At 40.7% G+C, this 19,466-nt stretch overlaps 1 non-coding gene across 1 annotated transcript; it reads left to right on the forward strand.

Moving 5' to 3' along the window:
* The first annotated feature begins 14,084 nt into the window (after positions 1-14,084).
* Positions 14,085-14,156, forward strand: TRNAC-GCA (transfer RNA cysteine (anticodon GCA)). Its single transcript has one exon. It is a non-coding gene; the product is annotated as a tRNA-Cys (tRNA).
* Positions 14,157-19,466: the final 5,310 nt, after the last annotated feature.

Below are 19,466 nucleotides of genomic sequence, written 5' to 3' on the forward strand. Positions count from 1 at the left end.
CAAGTTAACTACAAGCTCAAATCTAAACCAGTTTTCTTAAGAGAAACATAACAGAAGCCAGAGACTCTACAGTGTATCATTCATAACATCCAGGATACAGTCAAGATTCCCTGGGGCTTCCCTGGGGGCTCAGACGGCAAAGCGTCTGCCTGCAATGCGGGAGACCAGGGTTCGATCCCTGAGTTGGGAAGATCCCCTGGAGAAGGCAATGGCAACCCACTCCAGTACTCTTGCCTGGAAAATCCCATGGATGGAGGAGCCTGGTGGGGAACAGTCCACGGGGTTGCAAAGAGTCGGATACGAGTGAGCGACTTCACTTTCACTTTCACTATTACAACTATGCCCCAAAGGACATTAAAAAAAAAGTATTTGCCATAAATAAAAGAATAGAAAATCTCAGCAGAATAGTAACTATAAAAAGAGAATGAAATGGAAATTCTCAAAATTTCTCTGAAAATTCAGTATCAGAAATGAAAATTTCAATATCGTAAATTTAAAAATATCACTAGGAGGTTTTAAGAGCAGAAGAAATACTACAGAAGAGTCAGTGAAGTTGAAGGTAAATCAATAGAAATTGTCCATCCTGAAGGACATACACATTGAGAAAAATGAAGAGTACTTCAAGGACAAGTGGGACAATATCAAAATGTCTGCATGCATGCTAAGTTGCTTCAGTCGAGTCTAACTCTTAGAGATCCTATAGACTGTAGCCGCCAGGCTCCTCTGCCCATAGGATTCTCCGGGCAAGAATACTGAAGTGGGTTGCCATGCCCTCCTCCAGGGATCTTCCTGACCCAGGGATTGAACCCACGCCCCTTACGTCTCCTGCATTGACGGGTGGGTACTTAACTACTGCTGCCACCTGGGGAGCCCATCAAAATGTCTAGCATACTTGTAGTCAGAGTGTTAGAAGGAAAAGAGAGGGAAAAAGGGACAGAAAATGTTCGAAAAAAGAGTTTTAAGAAAATGGCTACCTAGTGAATATATCCTTCAAGAAGGGCTTCCCTGGTGGCTTGTTAGAAAGAATCCGCCTGCCAGTGCAGGAGACTTGAGTTTGATGCCTGGGTCAGGAAGATCCCCTGGAGAAAGAAATGGCAACCCACCCCAGTATTCTTGCCTGGGAAATCCCATAGACAGAGGGGCCTGGCAGGCTACAGTTCATGGGTGGCAAAGAGTCCGGCAGAACTGAGCAACTAAAGCGACAATTAAAGAGAATCTGTCAGCAGCAGCTTTGTATTACAAGAAATGCTAAAGGAAGTTCTTCAGACAGAAGGAAAATGAAACCAGATAAAAACTCAACTCTACAGGACGGAATGAAATCATTAAAAATGGTAAATAGGTGGATAACTAAAAGAGTTTATTTTTGTCATCTTAATTTCTTTAAAATACAAATAAAATACAAATAGTGTTGAAAAATTGTACCATTATATTATGGGGTTTACAATGTGGCTCAGAGGATAAAGCGTCTGCCTGCAGTGCGGGAGACCTGGGTTTGATCCCTGGGTTGGGAAGATCCCCTGGAGAAGGAAATGGCAACTCACTCCAGTATTCTTGCCTGGAGAATCCCATGGACAGAGGAGCCTGGTGGGCTACAGTCCATGGGGTCTCCAAGAGTCAGACACGACTGAGCAGCTTCGCTTATAATAATTATAACAACTATACATGAAGGACAGGGATGTAAGTGGACCTACATGGTTGCAAACTTTCTACATTTCATGTGAAGTGTGGTATAAAACAAACTCTGAGCAGATTGTGAAAAGTTAAGGATGTACCTTGTAACTTTAGAGCAGAGAGGGAGAAGGAAGCATGGTTTTGAAAGATATGTAGGAAACTATATGGTGAGAATTTGGCAACTCTAGACCGAGATGATGACACACACTGACATTTATTAACTCCCTTAAGTCAAGTTTCATGAAACCTCTTGGTCAAGTGCTACTTTATTCTTATTTCTTGTAAAATAATGATAATACCATAACGATATCTACCACCTTAAAAGTTCATTTTATTCAATGCCATCCCCAGCAGAATCTCAGGGACTTCCCTGGTGGTCCAGTGATTAAGACTTCAGCTTCCAGTGCCGAGGGCTTGGGTTTGATCCTTGGGATCCCAGCTAAGATCCCACAGGCCTCATGGCCAATGACCAATACATAAAAGAGAAAAACAATATCATAACAAATTCAAGAAAGACTTAAAAATGGTCCACGTCAAAAAAATCTTTTAAAGAATAAAGAATCTCAAATGAACTTACTTATAAAACAGAAACAGGCTCATAGACTTAGGGAATGAACTTATGGTGGCTGGGGGAGGCGGGGAGGACACATGCATGTGTGTGGCTGAATCTCCTTCACTGTTCATTGAAAATATCACAATATTGTTCATCGGTTACACCCCAAAACAAACTTATTTGTTCTTTCAGTCGCTGAGTCGTGTCCAACTCTTTGCAACCCATGGACTGCAGCATGCCGGGCTCCCCTGTCCTTCACTATCTCCCAGACTTTGCTCAGATTCTTGTCCACTGAGTCAGTGATGCAATCTACCTATGTCGTCCTCTGCCACCCCCTTATTTAACAAAAACCCCAAACCAAAGAACCTCAGCTGGTTTCTTTGTAGAAATTGATGCACTGATCATAAAAATCACACGAAACCCAAGGAACCCAGAATAGCTAAAATAATCCTGAAAAGAAGAACAATGTTTAGAGAACTTACACTTTTTGATTTCAAACCTTACTACAAAGCAAAAGTAATCAAGACAGTGTGATATTGGCATGCAACATATAGATCAATAGAACAGAAGTGAGAGTCCAAAAATAAACCCATATCTTTATGGTAAATCACTTTTTTGATAATGGTGCCAAGACTATTCAATTGGGGAAGAATTTCTCTTCAATGAATGAAGCTGGGACAACTGGATATCTGTATGCCAACGAATGAAGTTGGATCCCTCTCTCACATCATATATAAAGATTAACTCAAAATGGATTGAAGACCTGAATGTAAGAGCAAAAACTATGAAAGTCTTAGAAGATAACATAGGAGTAAATCTTTGTGACCTTGAACAAGGCAACGGTTTCTTAGATATGACACCAAAACCACAAGCAGCAAGATGAATTTTGACTTCATCAAAATTAAAAACTTTGTGTTTCAAATGGCACTATTAAGAAAGTAAAAATCTTTCTTAAAAAAAAAAAAATACGTGTAGATCCACGGCTGACTCATGTCAATGTATGACAAAACCCACTGAAATGATGTGAAGTGATTAGCCTCCAACTAATAAAAAAAAAAAAAAAAAGAAAGAAAGTAAAAATCTAATCTATACAATGAAAGAAAATAGGTGCAAATCATACATCTGATAAAGGACTTGTATCTGGAATATATGAAAAACTCTTTAACAACTCAACAATAAAAATAATCTAATTGTATTAACTAGATTAATATTAATGGGCAATTGTTAACTGTTATTCAGATTAAATATTTCCCCAAAGAAGATATACAAAGGGCCAAGAAGTACATGAAAAGAAGCTCAACATATTAGTCATCAGGGAATACAAATCAAAACCACAATGAGATATTACATCATACCCACTAGAAATCAGAAGACAAATAACTCAAGTGTTACTAAGAATATGGAGAAATTGGAACACTTATACACTGTTGGAAGGAGTGCAAAATGGTACAGCCACTCTGGAAAACTGTTTGGCAGTTACTCAAATAGTTGAACATAGGTCTCTCATCTGACCCAATCTACCTGGATTTATACCTAAGAGAAATGAAAATATATGTACACACAAAGACTTCTGCACGAATGTGGATAGTATAACAGCAGTATTGATAATAGCCAAAATGTAGAACAAAGGTGGCAACAGTGGTAAAGAACCCGCCTGCCAATGCAGGAGACCTAAGAGATACACGTTCGATCCCTGGGTTAGGAAGATACCCTGGAGAAAGGCATGGCAACCCACTCCATTATTCTTGCCTGGAGAATCCCATGGACAGAGAAGCCTGGCAGGCTACAGTCCATAGCGTTGCACAGAGTCGAACACGACTGAAGTGACTGACCATGCATGCATGCATGCAGAACCAACTTAAATGCCCACCACCTGCTGAATGGATAAAGCAAACATGGCGCGTATATCCATCCAGTGGTATATTACTGGGCTGTTAAAAGGAATGAAGTATTGAAACATGCTGCCACTCAGATAAACCTTGAAAACGTTATGCTCAGTGAAAGAAGCCAGTTACAAATGATAACATATTATGTGGTTCTGTTTATATGAAGTGTCCCAAAAGGCAACTCTGTGGAAACACAGGATGGATTAGTGGTTGCTTAGGAATGAGGGGGATGGGAAGATTGGAGGGCAGGTGTAGATAAAGGGCTTTTTTGAGGCTGAAGAAAATGTTCTAAAATTGATTATAATGATGGTTGTACAACTCTGTGAATTTACTAAAAACCAATAAACTGCACACTGTAAGTGAACTGTATGGCAAATTATAAACATTTTTAAATTTCATTTTGTTTTTAATTTTTAAAGTTATATAGTTAATACATGTATATTTTATGTTTAAGAAATCCAAAATATGGCAGGATATAGAGGAAAAAATTTTTAATTATCTTTAAAAATGTTTTTTATTTTATGTTGGAGTAGAGTTGATTAACAATATTGTGTTAATTTCAGTATGATTGAAAATGATTCAGTTTTTAATTACCTTCTTATTCCAGACTTTTAACACTACTTTTAACCCAGAGGAAGTCTCTGTTACCAGTTTAATACAAATCTTTCTGTACACTTTTCTTTGTGTTTGCATATGTATGGACATAAATTGTAGATATATTATTTAGTTCTGTAATCTGAAAAATAAGAAGTTTTGAGCTATATATATTCTGCTGCTTGCTTTTTTCACTTAATGTTGTGTTTTGTAAATCTTCCATATTATTATATACAGATATTCCTTTTTAAAAATACTGCATAATATTTACATAGTACTGCATTAGTAAAGATGTATGTAGGTTGAATATTTAAGAGTGAAATTGTCGGATCAAAGGGTATGGGGTTTAAAATTAATAGATACTGCAAACAGTCCCCCCGAAAGGGTGTACAATTTCACATACCTAACAATAGAGAATAAATATATCCCCCTATACCCTCGCAAGCAATGGACATTATTAGTACTTTAAAATTTTGATATCTCATTGTTGTTTTAACTTCTATTTTCTTGGTTACTTATAAGTTTAGTGAATATGAAATTCCCTATCATTTTCACCCTGAATTATTGTTTTTGGGATATCTGGTATGTTTGTTACATCCATTTTTAAAGTTTTAAAATTTTCTGTTTATCATCTATTTTGATTTTTATTTTGTTTTGTCCATATGTCAAATAGCTAGGTTTTCTTGACTGTAAATCTAATAGAGTTTACCTGATCTGAGAGTTGGAAAAAAGGGAACTTGAAAAACCCAAAGAGTTTATTGACAAATCGCCAAGACTAATGTTATTTAAGAGTCTGTCTGTGTAGCTGTATATTATCTTTGTTAAGTACATCATCATATTTTGCTGTAGAATTGAAGTTTTAAAGTTTGTTTATATAATGCATTCTTGGTTTTATCATGAAGAATTCCACTTGGTTATTATGATGGCTTTAAAACATGTCCATGAATTCTTTGACCCTTCTCTCATAAGAGGTGGAGCCTGATTTCTCCTCCCCTGGAATATGAGCTGGCCTTAGTGACTCACCTCTAACAAGCAGAATGAAGTGAGGCTGTGAGACTTCCCGCTTCCACTTGGCTCTTTTTCTGTTGGGATGTTTGCCCTTGGAACCCAGCCACCATGTTGTGAGGAAGCCCAGGCCACATGCAGAGGCCCAGTCAGCAGCCAGCACCAACTGCCAGACATGTGAGTGAAAAACTTTCAGCTGAGGCTCCAAACATCGGAAGCCTCCCTCCACTGTACCCTGCCCCAGTTCCTGCTCCACAGAATCCATGAACAAAAGAAATCATTCTTTCATGCCACCATGTTTTGGGGAACAACACCTTCCAGCTGCGGTGGAAAAGAGAAGATGGTCTTGATCAGACATTTAATCTTTTTTCTAATAACTCATTCTTCATTTTCTCAATGAGATACGTTTGGCACTGTTTATACCATCTTTTTTTAGATTTTCTATTTCTGCACAGAAGTATTTCTTTTCTTTTGCCTTTCTTCCCCTCTTTTAAGAATCTTGCATTTTCTTTGAATTAATAGGTTTTGGTGTTGTTCCATTCTTTTCCTTCTGGGGATTAGAATGTATAGACTGTATACATCTTCTGTTCTTTTTAGGGTTGTGATTACAATAACTAGAGGTAATAACTAGGTTTAACTAGATTTCAGTAACTAGAGGTAATCAGTATCTATTTCCTCCTCTGAAGGAGAGGAAGAACTTAAAGGACTTTCACTTCCCTTCTCTCTCTCTTGACCACCTCTTCTTACGTTGATAAGCAGCTGAACCTGAGTTTCAGACTGCCTTAAAAAAAAAACAAAACAGCCAGCAATTAGTTATACTTAATTATAAGCACACCCTCTACTCTCCTTTCTTTGCTTGGCATTGTTTTTAGTATCACAAATATTTCTCATGGATTTATTGTCTGACTTGCTGGGAGATTTTCAGGGATGTGTCTGGGAGGGTAAACTTTATGAATCTTTGGGTGACTGAAAATATCTTTATTTTGTCCTTTCTATTTGAATGTTGGTATAGAGCTCTGGGTTCAAAAGTTAAACTTCTCTCGGGACTATCTCTACGGCATGCTGTTGTTCTCTAGCTCTCGGTGTTGCCAGTGAGAGATACGGTGCTAAAAGGCTCTTCATTTCCTGGTGTGTGATCTGGTTCTCTCTCTCTTGGAGAATTTTCTCTTTATTTTTGGTATTCTGAAATTTCATAAAATGGGCCTTTTCTTCACTCTTCTTAGCAATCTAAGGACTGGTTTCTTTTTTCGGCTCTGTAAATATTTCTCTCTCTCCATTCCCCTCCTGCTTCGCTTTCTGCCAGCATCCTCCACCCCCACCCCACTCTCACCAAACAGGATCCCTTCCTATGTCTAACCTACAGGCTTCTCACATTCTCATCTTCTCCTTCACCTCCTCCTATTGTGACAGGGGAGGTGACCTCCTCCTGCCCTAAGTCAAGACTTTTCCTCATGCTCTGGACCCATTCCTCTCCCCTTTTCAGCACCTCCCTGATCTGATCGCTATTCAGCATTCAGCCAAGCTCTCATATCCCCCACTTAAGAAAACAAAACACCTCTCCTTTTAAATTTTTTAAAAAGATTTTTTCTATGTAGACCATTTTTTAAAAGTCTTTATAGAGTTTGTTATAATATTGTTTCTGTTTTCTATTCTGTTTTTTTTTTTTTTTTTTTTTTGGCCACAAAGCATGTGAGATCTTAGTTCCCCAGCCAGGGATCAAACTGGCACCTCCTGATTGGGAAGATGAAGCCTGGACCCACCAGGGAAGTCCCAACACTGCTCTTGACTCCACACCCTTTCTACCCACCTCCCCATTTCTCAACTCTTTATTCACAACTGAGCTCCTTGACAGAGTTGTCTCCATATGCCATCTCTCCTTGCTCACCTTTTATGAATTTTCCAACTCAGTCCAATATACTCACCACGTCTCAGCTACTTACTGAAACTCCTTTTGGTAATGTGCCTTCCAGGCTCCCAGATTTGGTAGTCTCCTTTATCAGTACGTCCTTTCCCTGGCTTTAAATACCATCTGTTTGCTGCTTATTTCCAAATTCATATCTCCAACCCAACCACTGAGTCTGAGCTCCACCTTCCAACATCTCACCTCTTGATCTGGTTTCACAGGTGGCTTGGAGTTGACAAACTAAGACTGAATCTCATTTTCCTTCTGAACTCCCCTCCCAATCAGGTCCTCCTATCCAGTGATTTAAGCCAGAATCTCAAGAGTTCATCTCTACATCTCTAACTCATGCTTCCTGTCTGATCTCTTAGCATAATCTATTGACCACATTAACCCTTCATTATGTGTCTATCAACTTCTCCTACACCCATAGCCAGGACCCTAGTCCACAGCACTACTGCCTCTCACCTGGACCACAATCATATCCTAACTGTGCTTGTTTTTATTCCTGCTCCTTTAGTGCATTTTCCATCCAGCAACTACAGGCATCCTTTCAAAAACATAACCTAGCTCATACCTTCCCTTCACACTTCAATCTTACAAGGCCCTGTGTGACCCGTGTCTGCTTCATCTCTCCAATCACGTCTTACATCATTCCTCAACTCCACCTTCATCCCTATTCAGTCAAGGACTCTGGCCTTTCATTTCCAGCCTTTCACACCAACAAAGACACTTATACATCACTCTGTTTTGAAGGGAATTAGCCTGTTGGGGAGGAGGTGAATGGCGAGGCAAGGTGCCCAAGGAGGCAGCAAATGGGATGCATTCTCCTGTGACATGAGAAATGACATTTCATTTTCTGACTCAGGACTAAGGGGGTGGGGCTGAGAGATCTATAATGGGAAAGAACTTGCAATGCACATGACAACTGAAGGGTTAAAGTCTTCAATAGACAAATACCTTCAACTTGGGAAGAAAAATAATCCAACAGATAAATAGAGAAGGGACTTAATAGACTTTTCAGAGGAAGACAAATTCAAAGAGAGAATAAACGTGAAGAAACTGAAGTACCTTTCTTTTATAGAAAACAGCTCATCAGATTGTCAAAAATGAGAAAGAGTAACTGGTAAGAATACATGAAATTAGATATTCTCACACATTTTTAGTAGAAATGTGAATTGCAGCAATGCTTTGGGGAAATGGTCTGGCAACATTACTAACAAAATAGAAAATTACTCCCTACATCATGTTATGTAAAATAAGATAGAAAATTCTATCAACATTACTGCAAGTCTACAAACATGGACTGAGCATATGGACAAGGACCAGAGGATACCATTAAGTCAAGTGAAAGTCACTCAGTCATATCGGACTCTGCAACCCCATGGACTGTAGCCCACCAGGCTCCTTTGTTCATGGGATTCTCCAGGCAAGAATACTGGAGTGGGTGGCCATTCCTTTCTCCAGGGGATCTTCCTGACCCAGGGATCAAATCCAGGTCTCCTGCGTTGCAGGCAAATTCTTTACCATCTTTACACCAGGGAAGCCTGAGGATACCATGGATGTATACAAACCGATGAGACTGTGGGAAATTTTGCTTGAATTTTTGCTGTTAAAGTAATATTATTTTTCCAATATTGTAACTTTTCTTTTTTTAAACTTTTTATTTTATATTGAAGTATATATGATTTACAGTGTTGTGAAACTGTAACTTAAAAAACCACACATGGTGAACCCAGGAAGTAGTGATTGTTTATAGGGTGGAGGTTAATTTGCCTTGAAGGTCATTTAAGAATTTTCAGGCTACTCTTATGGGAAACCAGGAGGCAAGGATGGGTTGGGGCTTGACCAGCTGGAGAGCAGTGGGTGGTGGGGTGGCCTTGGGGCTTGAGAGTGCTGGATGAATGGAGGATGGAGACTAGAGGGGAGCCGGGAAGTTTCTGCCATGCTCTGTGGACAAGCCTGCTCAATGGATAAGCCACGCTCTATACATAACCTGCGATCAGGTCTGGGGCAGTGGAGAATGATGCAAGTTCAGAATGCAAGTCAGAAGAAACCACTGACTGGATCAGTGAAGGAAGGAGGCATGAATGTGATTCCAAAGCACAAGATGGGTGGCAGGGAAAGCTGTGGGGTCAGGGGAATTCTTCAAAGAGGTAGAGTGGGAAAGAAGGAAGAATATAAATTGGATTTCAGACGCGCTGAATGTGAATTTTGAGAGTTTTCTGACATCAACTGGGAACAGGGAAATGGGAACCTGACCAAGCTTAAAAAATATACATATATATCAGAGAAGGCAGAGATTGAACATTCTTCTGTTACTTGATTGATCTGTGGAAAGATTGAACTTTCCCTCCAATAAGACACATTCTTTCAGCAGAAGGAGATCCAAAAATAGTACTTCCTCACTTTGTGGTGAAACCATTCCTCATTTTGTATAACTTTATCTTAATATATATTTTTTTTTTGTCTAATATTGAACTCAAATTCTCCTTTTTAAGTCTTTGTCATATTGCTAGTATATTTCCCCTATTTTAAACATCCTTCTTCCTTAAAAAAATGTTTTTCTTGCTGCTTTTGCCCATCATATACTTGTAAAAAGTGGACGCTGATGACCCAAACTACCCCCTTGGAGATTTAGTCTTTGCTCTGGACCAATTCCTCCATTCTTTTAATAACTTTGGTTCCTCTTTGTCCCCTGCCAGCCTTTTCTCTACATACTTGTGGTAGAAAGCAGGCCTAACTAAGCGCAGTTTTCTGGGTGTGGTTCTCCTGTACTTCCCTCATCTGGGCAGCCGTGTCTCCTGCTGGCTCTTTCAGGTTCTCTGATATTAGCTGGTCGGTGACCTTCTCCCCCTGAGACCTCTTTGATTCCTCCCACCAGCTGTGGTTACTACCAGTACCCTCTGCCACAGGTTACAGCTCTACATGCTCCAAATCAGACGCGAGCATTAAAACCTCCACGTTTACCTATTAGGATGGCTTTAATATTAAATTCTTAAAAGGAAAATATGAAGCATTCTTGAGGGTGTGGAGGAGTTGGAACACTCATGCACTGCTGATGGGAAAGAAAACTGGCGCAGCTACTGTGAAAAATAGGATAGTCGTTTCTCAAAAACATAAAAATAGGGCTTCCTTGATGGCTCAGTGGTAAAGAATCCACCTGCCAATGCAGGAGACACGGGTTCAAGCCCTGGTCTGGGAGGACCCCACATGCCATGGAGCAACGAAACCCAAGCGGCACAACTAGTGAGACTGAGCTCTCGAGCTTCTGCGCGCGTGCTAAGTCGCTTCAGTCATGTCCAGATCCTTGAGGCCCCATGGACGGTAGCCCTCCAGGCTCCTCTGTCCACGGAATTCTCCAGGCAAGAATACTGGAGTGGGTTGCCATGCCCTCCTCCAGGGGATCTTCCCAATCCAGGGATCAAACCTGCATCTCTTAGGTCTCCTGTATTGGCAGGCAGGTTCTTTATCACTAGCACCACCTGGGAAGCCCCAAGCCTGGGGGCCACAGCCACCGAGCCCGGGTGCTGCCCTCACTGAAGCCAGTCCGCCCTAGAGCCCATGCGCCGCAACGAGAGAAGCCACTGCAAGGAGAAGTCCATGCAACACAGCTGGAGAGCAGCTCCCCACTTGCTGCAAGTAGAGAAAAGCCTGTGCAGCAATGAAGACCTGACCTAGCCAAGAAAGAAACAAACCCAAAAAACTTAAAAATAGAATTATTATACGATCCAGCAATTCCACTTTGGGGTAAATAACTGAAAGAGTTGAAAGCAGAGTCTCAAAGAGATAGTTCTACACCCATGTTTATAGCAACGTTATTCATCACAGCCAAAAGGTGGAAACAACGCAAGTATCCATCCATGGATGAACGGGTAACAATGTGGATGAATGTGGCGTCTCCATACAATGGAATATTCATTCATCCTTAAAAAAGAAGGAAATTCTGACACATGTTAACCTTGGATGAACCTTGAGGACATTATGCTAAATGAAATAAGCCTGTCATAAAAAGACAAATGATGTATGATTCCACCTATGTGAGTTACCTAATATCAGAGCAGTCAGATTTAAAGAAACAGAAAGTCGAAAGGTGGTTGCTAGGGCCTGGGAGGAGGAGGGAGTCAGGAGTTATTTAATGGGCACAGAGTTTCAGTTTTGCAAGATGAAAGACTTCTGGAGATAGATTGCACAACAGGATGAATGTACCACCGAACTGTACCCTTAAAAATAGTAAAAATAGCACATCTTACATTATGTGTATTTTACTAAAATAAAAAAAAAAAGTTTTGAAAATTTTTAAAAAGGAAAAAAAGAAGTAGTGAAGCTAAGATCCAAATCCAGGTCGTCTGATGACAATGCCTACTTTCAAACACTAGGCTACGCTAGTCCTGCAGGTAATGGGACCCATATGCCTTAGAGGGCAGGCTATCCATCACCCACTCGTGCCAGAGCATGCCCCATGGAGGTCTCAATCCCCAACTCAAGCAGTTTATCAGTGGATTCTTTATATGTACATTCAGAGCACCTCCCCCTACCCCACCCCTGCCTGGAGGTGTTCTGGCAAACATGTTTCTCTAAGTCTATTTGTCTTCTCATGATTGGTGTCCCAGCAACCAGCTGGCTGGGCCACTCAGATTTCTTAAAAGTAGCACCAGTATTGCCTGGAAAATTCCATGAACAGAGGAGCTTGGTGGGCTACAGTCCAAGGGGTCATAAAGAGTCGGACACGACTGAGCAACTGAGCGCATACATACACGCACACACACACACAGCACATCTTCTAACACGTCTTAAAGTTGAAGGTTTGCAAGTGGCTAGAGCTCACCTTGGTACCCACCTCATGGAGTTCATGCATCTTTACCATTCTGTGCTCATTTGGCTCCCTGATGTCAGTATAAGTTCATCTGCATCTGAGGGATCTTTATTCCACATCTGTGCTCACAAAAGCTTTTCTACATGGACCAAGAGTTCTGTATTTTCATTCTTTTACCTAATACACTCCATAAAAGTAGAACTTTGTCTTGTATTCCCATAGTATTGCCATCATCTTATACATATGAGAGGTATTTTAAAAAGAGAGCAGGAACTAACTGACCATCTTAAACATGAGAGACATTTTTTTCAAACTTCACAAAAGTAGAGAAAAGAGTATAATGAACACCCTTGTGGTCATCCCTCTGCATTGACATGTTGCCATTCTTGTTACCTAATAAACATGTAATAAATACATAATTAAATAACAGCATTAAATGGATATAGTCCCAAAATTGAGAATTTTAAATTAATGTAAGAAGAACTTCTTGGGAGAACTTCTTAGTAGACACTCAGTTTTTTAGTAGGTGACATTATGGAATATACTATTTCTGTTTAGCTAAGCTGCATTTGACCCTTTCTGAGATCATTTCTGCCTAATGATAGTCTACAGATGGGCTAAATTACCTCCTAATGTATTTTCTCATTGTGTTAGGTCCAGAATGCAGCAAGGTCTTTGTTTATGAGGAACGGAAACTAAGTCTTGTTAACTTAAATGTTTGGTTGGAAGGATTTGGAGCTCATGGAATCCAAGGAAAAACAGAACAGCCTTGTAAAGGAGATCATCCAGAGGAAGTTCAGAGCTCCAGAGAGCAGGAACTAATGGCCATCTATTCCAGGTGCCACTGCTGCTAAGATGAATCGATTCCAACCACTCTCTGACCTTCTCATTCCTGTCACCATTCCAGTTCCCAACAGATGACATTAATTGCTCTAGCCTGGGTCATGTGATCATGGCATATGTTCACCCAATCACTATGGCTCTGATTTGGCCAGGCCAAGCTGGTCCTTCAAAGGAAGAACCTTGTACTAATACCAAAAGAATAAACAAGGAATAGGGGCTTCTCTTGTGGTCCAGTGGTTAAGAATCTGCCTGCCAATGCAGGGACAGGGGTTCGATCCCTGGTCCGGGAAGATTCCACATGCCACAGGGCAACTAAGCTCATGTGCCACAACTACTGAAGCCAGAATGCCTAAAGCCTGTGCTCCAGAACAAGAGAAGCCACTGCAATGAGAAGCCTGGGCACTGCAACTAGAAAAAAGCCTGCACAGCGATAAAGACCCAGCACAGCCCAAAATAATAAAGAATAAACAAGGGATAACAAAGATGAGCAAAGTCCACCCCAAATATCCACTAGCACTTCTTCTTGGCAGCACCTTCTAGCTCAGGTTCTTGTGAACTTGTCTTATATAACTTCAGATGTGGCTTTAATTTTTTTTTAATGATAAATAGTTTTAAATTAATCCCCAAAACACTATCACCATCTGTGATATTGCCTCTCTGTCTACCTGGACCTCGTGGAGAATGAAGTGTTCAAAAGAGTAAAAATACACTCCATCCATTTTTAACCCCAGCTTCATTTTAAATGGTAAAGAATCTGCCTGTGATGTGGGAGACCTGGGTTGGGAAGATCCCCTGGAGAAGGTAAACTTGCAGGCTTCCCTAGTGGCTCAGTTGGTAAAGAATCTGCCTGCAATGCAGGAGACCCAGGTTCGAACCCTGGGTAGGGAAGGTCCCATGGAGAAAGAAATGGCAACCCACTCCAGTATTCTTGCCTGGAGAATTCCATAGACAGAGGAGCGAGGCAGGCTACAGTCCATGGGATTGCAAAGAGTCAAACACAACTGAGCGACTTTCACTTTTCAGTTTATTTATGCTTCCCAGGTGGCGCTTGTGGTAAAGAATCTACCTGCCAATGCAGGTAGATGTAAGAGATGCAGGTCTGATCCCTGGGTGGGTAAAATCCCCCAGAGGAGAGCTTGGCAACCCACTCAAATATTCTTCCCTGAGGAATCCCATGGACAGAGGAGCCTGGTGGGCTATGGTTCATAGGGTTACAAAGAGTCAGGCATGACTGAAGTGACTTAGCACGCATGCATGTAATTGATAAATGTTTTGGTTTTATATCAAATAAGTTTCTTTTGGGCAAATCAAGTTATATTTTCCTATTATTTGTAATATTGTAGTTTTGTCATCTTCATGTTCTTTAGTTAATGGTGGTCATGACAATGGGATTTCCTTTATGAGTTAAGTGATGCTCTATTCAAAGACTACTCTGTGTGAGATCCTAAAATAAATACTTAGCAAAGAAAATTTCTGTAAAGTGAAACATCCTTCTTACTCTTTTTCCAAAAAAAAGTGTTTATTTGAGCTTCATGCATGGACAGAGGAGCCTGATAGGCTGCAGTCCATGGGGTCACAAAGAGTGGGACATGACAGTGATTGAGCATGTATGTGTGTTTAAAAAGAACACATAAATAGTTCTTTTAGGGACAGGAAGCAGAAGTAACTCAATTAGCAGAATAATTATAAAAAATTTCCATTTTCTTTTTCTATGTCATTACTCAATTTTACTCAAAATTACTCAATTTAGACCTCTGGTTTCTGAACTTAGATGGTCTTTAAGTCAGACATTTGTGGGCTGGCTTAAACACATACCTCCAATTATGATAAACATGTATTTAACCCATCAATTAAAGGACTGTCCCAAAGAAGATTCTAGGTTGCTGGTAGAATCTGTTCCTCAGCATCCCCTCCTGCTCTTTCTTTTCATGCTTTGTTTTTTCTTTGCTTAAAGATAGATGTTTACTTTCAAAGTTTTTTCAAATCTTCTGGTTGAACAACATTCTCAATGAACATTTTGTCTGTTCTCCTGGCTTCAGGCAAGCCATCTAAACTCACCTGATCCTTCATTACTTTGTTCAGCAGTCACTAGGCTCAGTATTTCCAGGATAGTCTAGACTGACCCATTACACAAAAAAAGACTACACTGAAATGCACAGCATTAAAGCATTAGCTCCATGAAGGGTAGAATACTGTGCCTCTCATGAGAATGATAGATTCTGGGCGGACGAGGTACAGAGTTCCTTACCCACCCAAGAGTCTCTGGAAAAATGCATTATTTTTTCAATAAATTGTTATATTCTTTACCTTTTCCATGAGCTGGCTTCTCTTGTGCTACCCACACACTGGCTGATAAAACCCGGTTCCTTTGCCTGATGCTTGCATTCAGAAACACAGGCCTCGGCCACTCTAGACCAGTGCTGTCCTACGGAAATAGAACATGAGCCACGTATGTAATTTAAAGTTTTCTGATATCTGGATGAAACAAGTGAAAAGAAGTAATTATTAATTTAAATTTAACCAAATGTATGAACATATTTTGGCATATAATCAGTAGAAATATTGATTAATCAATAGACTAATCAGTAGTCTAATCAATAGACTTTACAGTCTTTCCTTCCAGGTTTTATTGAGATGTAACTGACATAAAACTCTGGATATATGTAAGGTGTGCAATATAATGATTTGATATATGAATATGCTGCAAAATTTTACAATCTTTTTTCATACAAAGTATTCAAAATCTAGCATCCATTTTACACTTAGAACATGCCTCAATTAGGACACTAAATTTTTATTGGAAATAATTGGTCTGTATTTAAATTTCATAAAATTGACAGTGGAGTCACATACCAAAGTATTTAAAAGATTTCTATTCGCTAAATCACGTATTAGCTTTACATTTTAAATACAAGTTAATTAGAATGAAATAAAACAAAAAACATGGTTCTTTAGTTGCACTAGCCACATTGCAAGTGTTGGTTTTTTGAACAGTGCAACTCTAGAGCCTTGTTACTCAGAGTATGGTCCAGGGATCAGCAGCATCGCTTGGGATCTTGTCAGAGCTGTAGCCCCACTCTAGATCTCAGAAGCTAGTTTCCAGGATTCAAATGCACATCAAAGCTGAAAAAGGATGCTCTAGACCAGTGGTCAGGAAATTTTTCCCATAATGGGCCATATAGTAAATATTTACGCTTTGTGTGTCACAGATGGTCTCAGCTGCATGTTCGTCTCTGTTTTTTTTTTTAAACAAATCCTTAAAAATTTAAAAGTCATTCTTAGCTCATGGACCATATAAGAACAGTCTGCAGGCCACATGTGGCAAAAGGAGGCTACAGGTCACATTTGACCCACAGGCCATAGTTTGCTAGTCCATGTCCTGACCACATCTTTTAAAAGAACAAAAGAGTCCTTAGCCCTTTCTAGTGGCCTAGTTACCTGGTATATTCTCATTAGAACAAACAAATATAATTTAAAAAATATCATGGGACTTCTCTGGTGGTCCAGTGGTTAAGACTTCAGCTTCCAATGCAAGGTTCATGAGTTCAATCCCCGGTCCAAGGACTAGGGTCCCACACATTGACATCACAGCCAAAAAAGCATTGTGAATTTTACAAGGCATATTTGCCACTATCCACCTAAATGAAGAACACACATACCCTCTGACCCACACATTTCCACTTCTAAACATCTATTCTACAGAAACATGTAATTACACACATACACAGAAAACATAGCAATTGTATATAATCAAAGATACTCACTGCAGCATTGTTTGTAAAAGAAAAATACTGGGAACACTGTAAATGTCCATTAATAAATGTTCTAATAAATTATGATGTCTCCTTTACCACAAAATACCGTGAAGTTGATAAAAGAAATAAGTAGATCTACATACAATGACATGGATGTATGTTCAGGATATGTTGCTAATTGAAAACAAAAGGATTTGTAGGGATTTCCCTGGTGGGCCAAGGGTTAAGAATCCACCATGCAATGCAGGGGAAGTGGGTTCAATCCCTGGTCAGAGAACTAGGATCCCACAAACTGTGGAGAAACCAAGCTCCCGCCTTGCAACTACTGAGCCACAACCAGAGAGTCCACATGCCACCAATGAAAGTTCCTGCGTGCCACAACTAAGGCCTGATATAGCCAAATAAATAAATATTGTAAAAAAAAGAGTTGCAAAACAGTGTTCTTATTTTAAAAACTGAAAACACACATGTGCATACACAGCCCAGATTAATTCAGTGATTATCCCTGTGGAGTGAGAGTTGGGAGAAAGAGGCAGAAGGGACAGTGAACTTTCACTTTTTGCTTTAAATCTTTCTGTATTATGATGATACTCAGTAGGCATGTACTATCTCTGTAAAGGTCCTACGTGTGCCCTGAAGGAGGACCTTAACTCATGTACCTGCAGGTCTGAGATGGTTGAAAATCAAACTCAAAATCTTATCCTGTGATTGGCTGGATTACGACTGTGATTGGCTGAACTCTCAGCCAGCACCTACGGCCTCAAGGGAAGATCCCTACCCTCAGCTGAGAGCAGAAGAGAAGACTTAGGCTTGGTCTGTGGATAGTTCTGCATGATGTGCCGGTACCACCCGGAAGTGGGCAGCTGCAGTGCTAAGGCTCCTCGCTGGGACATCCTGAAGAAACAGTGAAAAGTTTTCCCAGTGGACAGAACTTTTACCTGTGGACCTGATTCATTGTTCATGGAAAGAGAAATGGCCAGACATGTGGTTTTACACTGATTCATGAGCCTTGGCCAATGGTTTGGCTATATGGATGGGAACTTGGAAGGAACATAATAGGAAAAATTGGTAACAAGGATATTTGGGGCAGAGTTGTGTGGACAGACCTCTCTAAATGGGTAAAAAATATAAAGATTTTTTTTTTTATCCCATGTGAATGTTCCCCAAAGGATGACCTCAGAGGAGATTTTAATAATAAAGTGGATAGGATGACGGGTTCTGTGGGGACCACTCAGCCTCTGTGGAGACCCCTAGCCACTCCTGTCATCACCCAATGGGCTCACGAACAAAGCAGCCTTACTGGCAGGGATGGAGTTATACATGGGCTTCCACTCACCACGGCTAGACTAGGTACTGTTGCCACTGATCACAGCTCTCTGGTTGCAACTCACTGGTTGCAAATGAGACCAACTCTCAGTCCTGGGTATGGCCCTATTCCCTGAGGTGATCAGTCAGCTACCTGATGGCAGGTTGATTACACTGACCGGCTTCTGTCATGTAAGGGGCAATGTTTTGTTCCTACTATAACAGACACTTTCTCTGTGTTTATTTCATTCCCTGCACACAATACTTGGGCCCAAGCTCTCATCTGTGGACTGAATATCTTATTCATCATTCATGCAGCGTTTCTTCTTTTTTCCTTTTTGTTTCGGACACACGATACAGCAGGTGGGATCTTAGTTTCCTGACCAGGGATCGAACCTGCACCCCCGGCAGTGGAAGCGGGGAGTCTTAACCACTGCACTGCCAGGGAAATCCCAGGAACGTACTGCACAGCAAAAGCGGAGCAATGGGCTCACGGTCCTGGATTTCTCTGGTCTTACCACGCTTTTCACCATCCTGAAGCAACTGGTTTGGTAGAATGCTGGGATGGCCTTTTGTAGATTCAATGACAGCACTGGCTAGGTAGCAGTATCTTGCAGTGTTGAGGCCAGGTTCGCAAGAAGGGTGTATATGCTCTGAATCAACATCCAAAACGTTGTGCTATTTCCCCCAGAGCCAGGATTCACAGGCCTAGCAATCAAGAGGCAGAAATGGGAGTGGCGCCATCACTATTACCCCTGCTGACCTGCTAGCACGATACATGCTTCCTGTTCCTACACAGGTACGCTCTACTGGCCTGGAGGTCTTCATTCCATGGGAGGAATGCTTCCACCAGGAGTCACAACAATGACTCCATTGAACTGGAAGTTAAGACTGCCACCTGGTCGTTTCAGACTCCTCATGCCTCTGAATCAACAGACAAAGAAAGAAGTTACTGTGCTTGTGATGACAGGGGTGACTGATCCTGACAACCAAGGGGAAATTGAAACTGCTACTCCACAACAGAGGTAAGGAAGAGTATGTCTGGAATACAGGAGATCCCCGAAATCATCTCTTAGTATTACCATGCCCTGTGATTAAGGTCAATGGAAAACTACAACAACCTAATCCTGATAGGACT

Source organism: Dama dama, chromosome 4 (genome assembly GCF_033118175.1).
Source record: "Dama dama isolate Ldn47 chromosome 4, ASM3311817v1, whole genome shotgun sequence".
NCBI classification, from domain to species: Eukaryota; Metazoa; Chordata; class Mammalia; order Artiodactyla; family Cervidae; genus Dama; species Dama dama.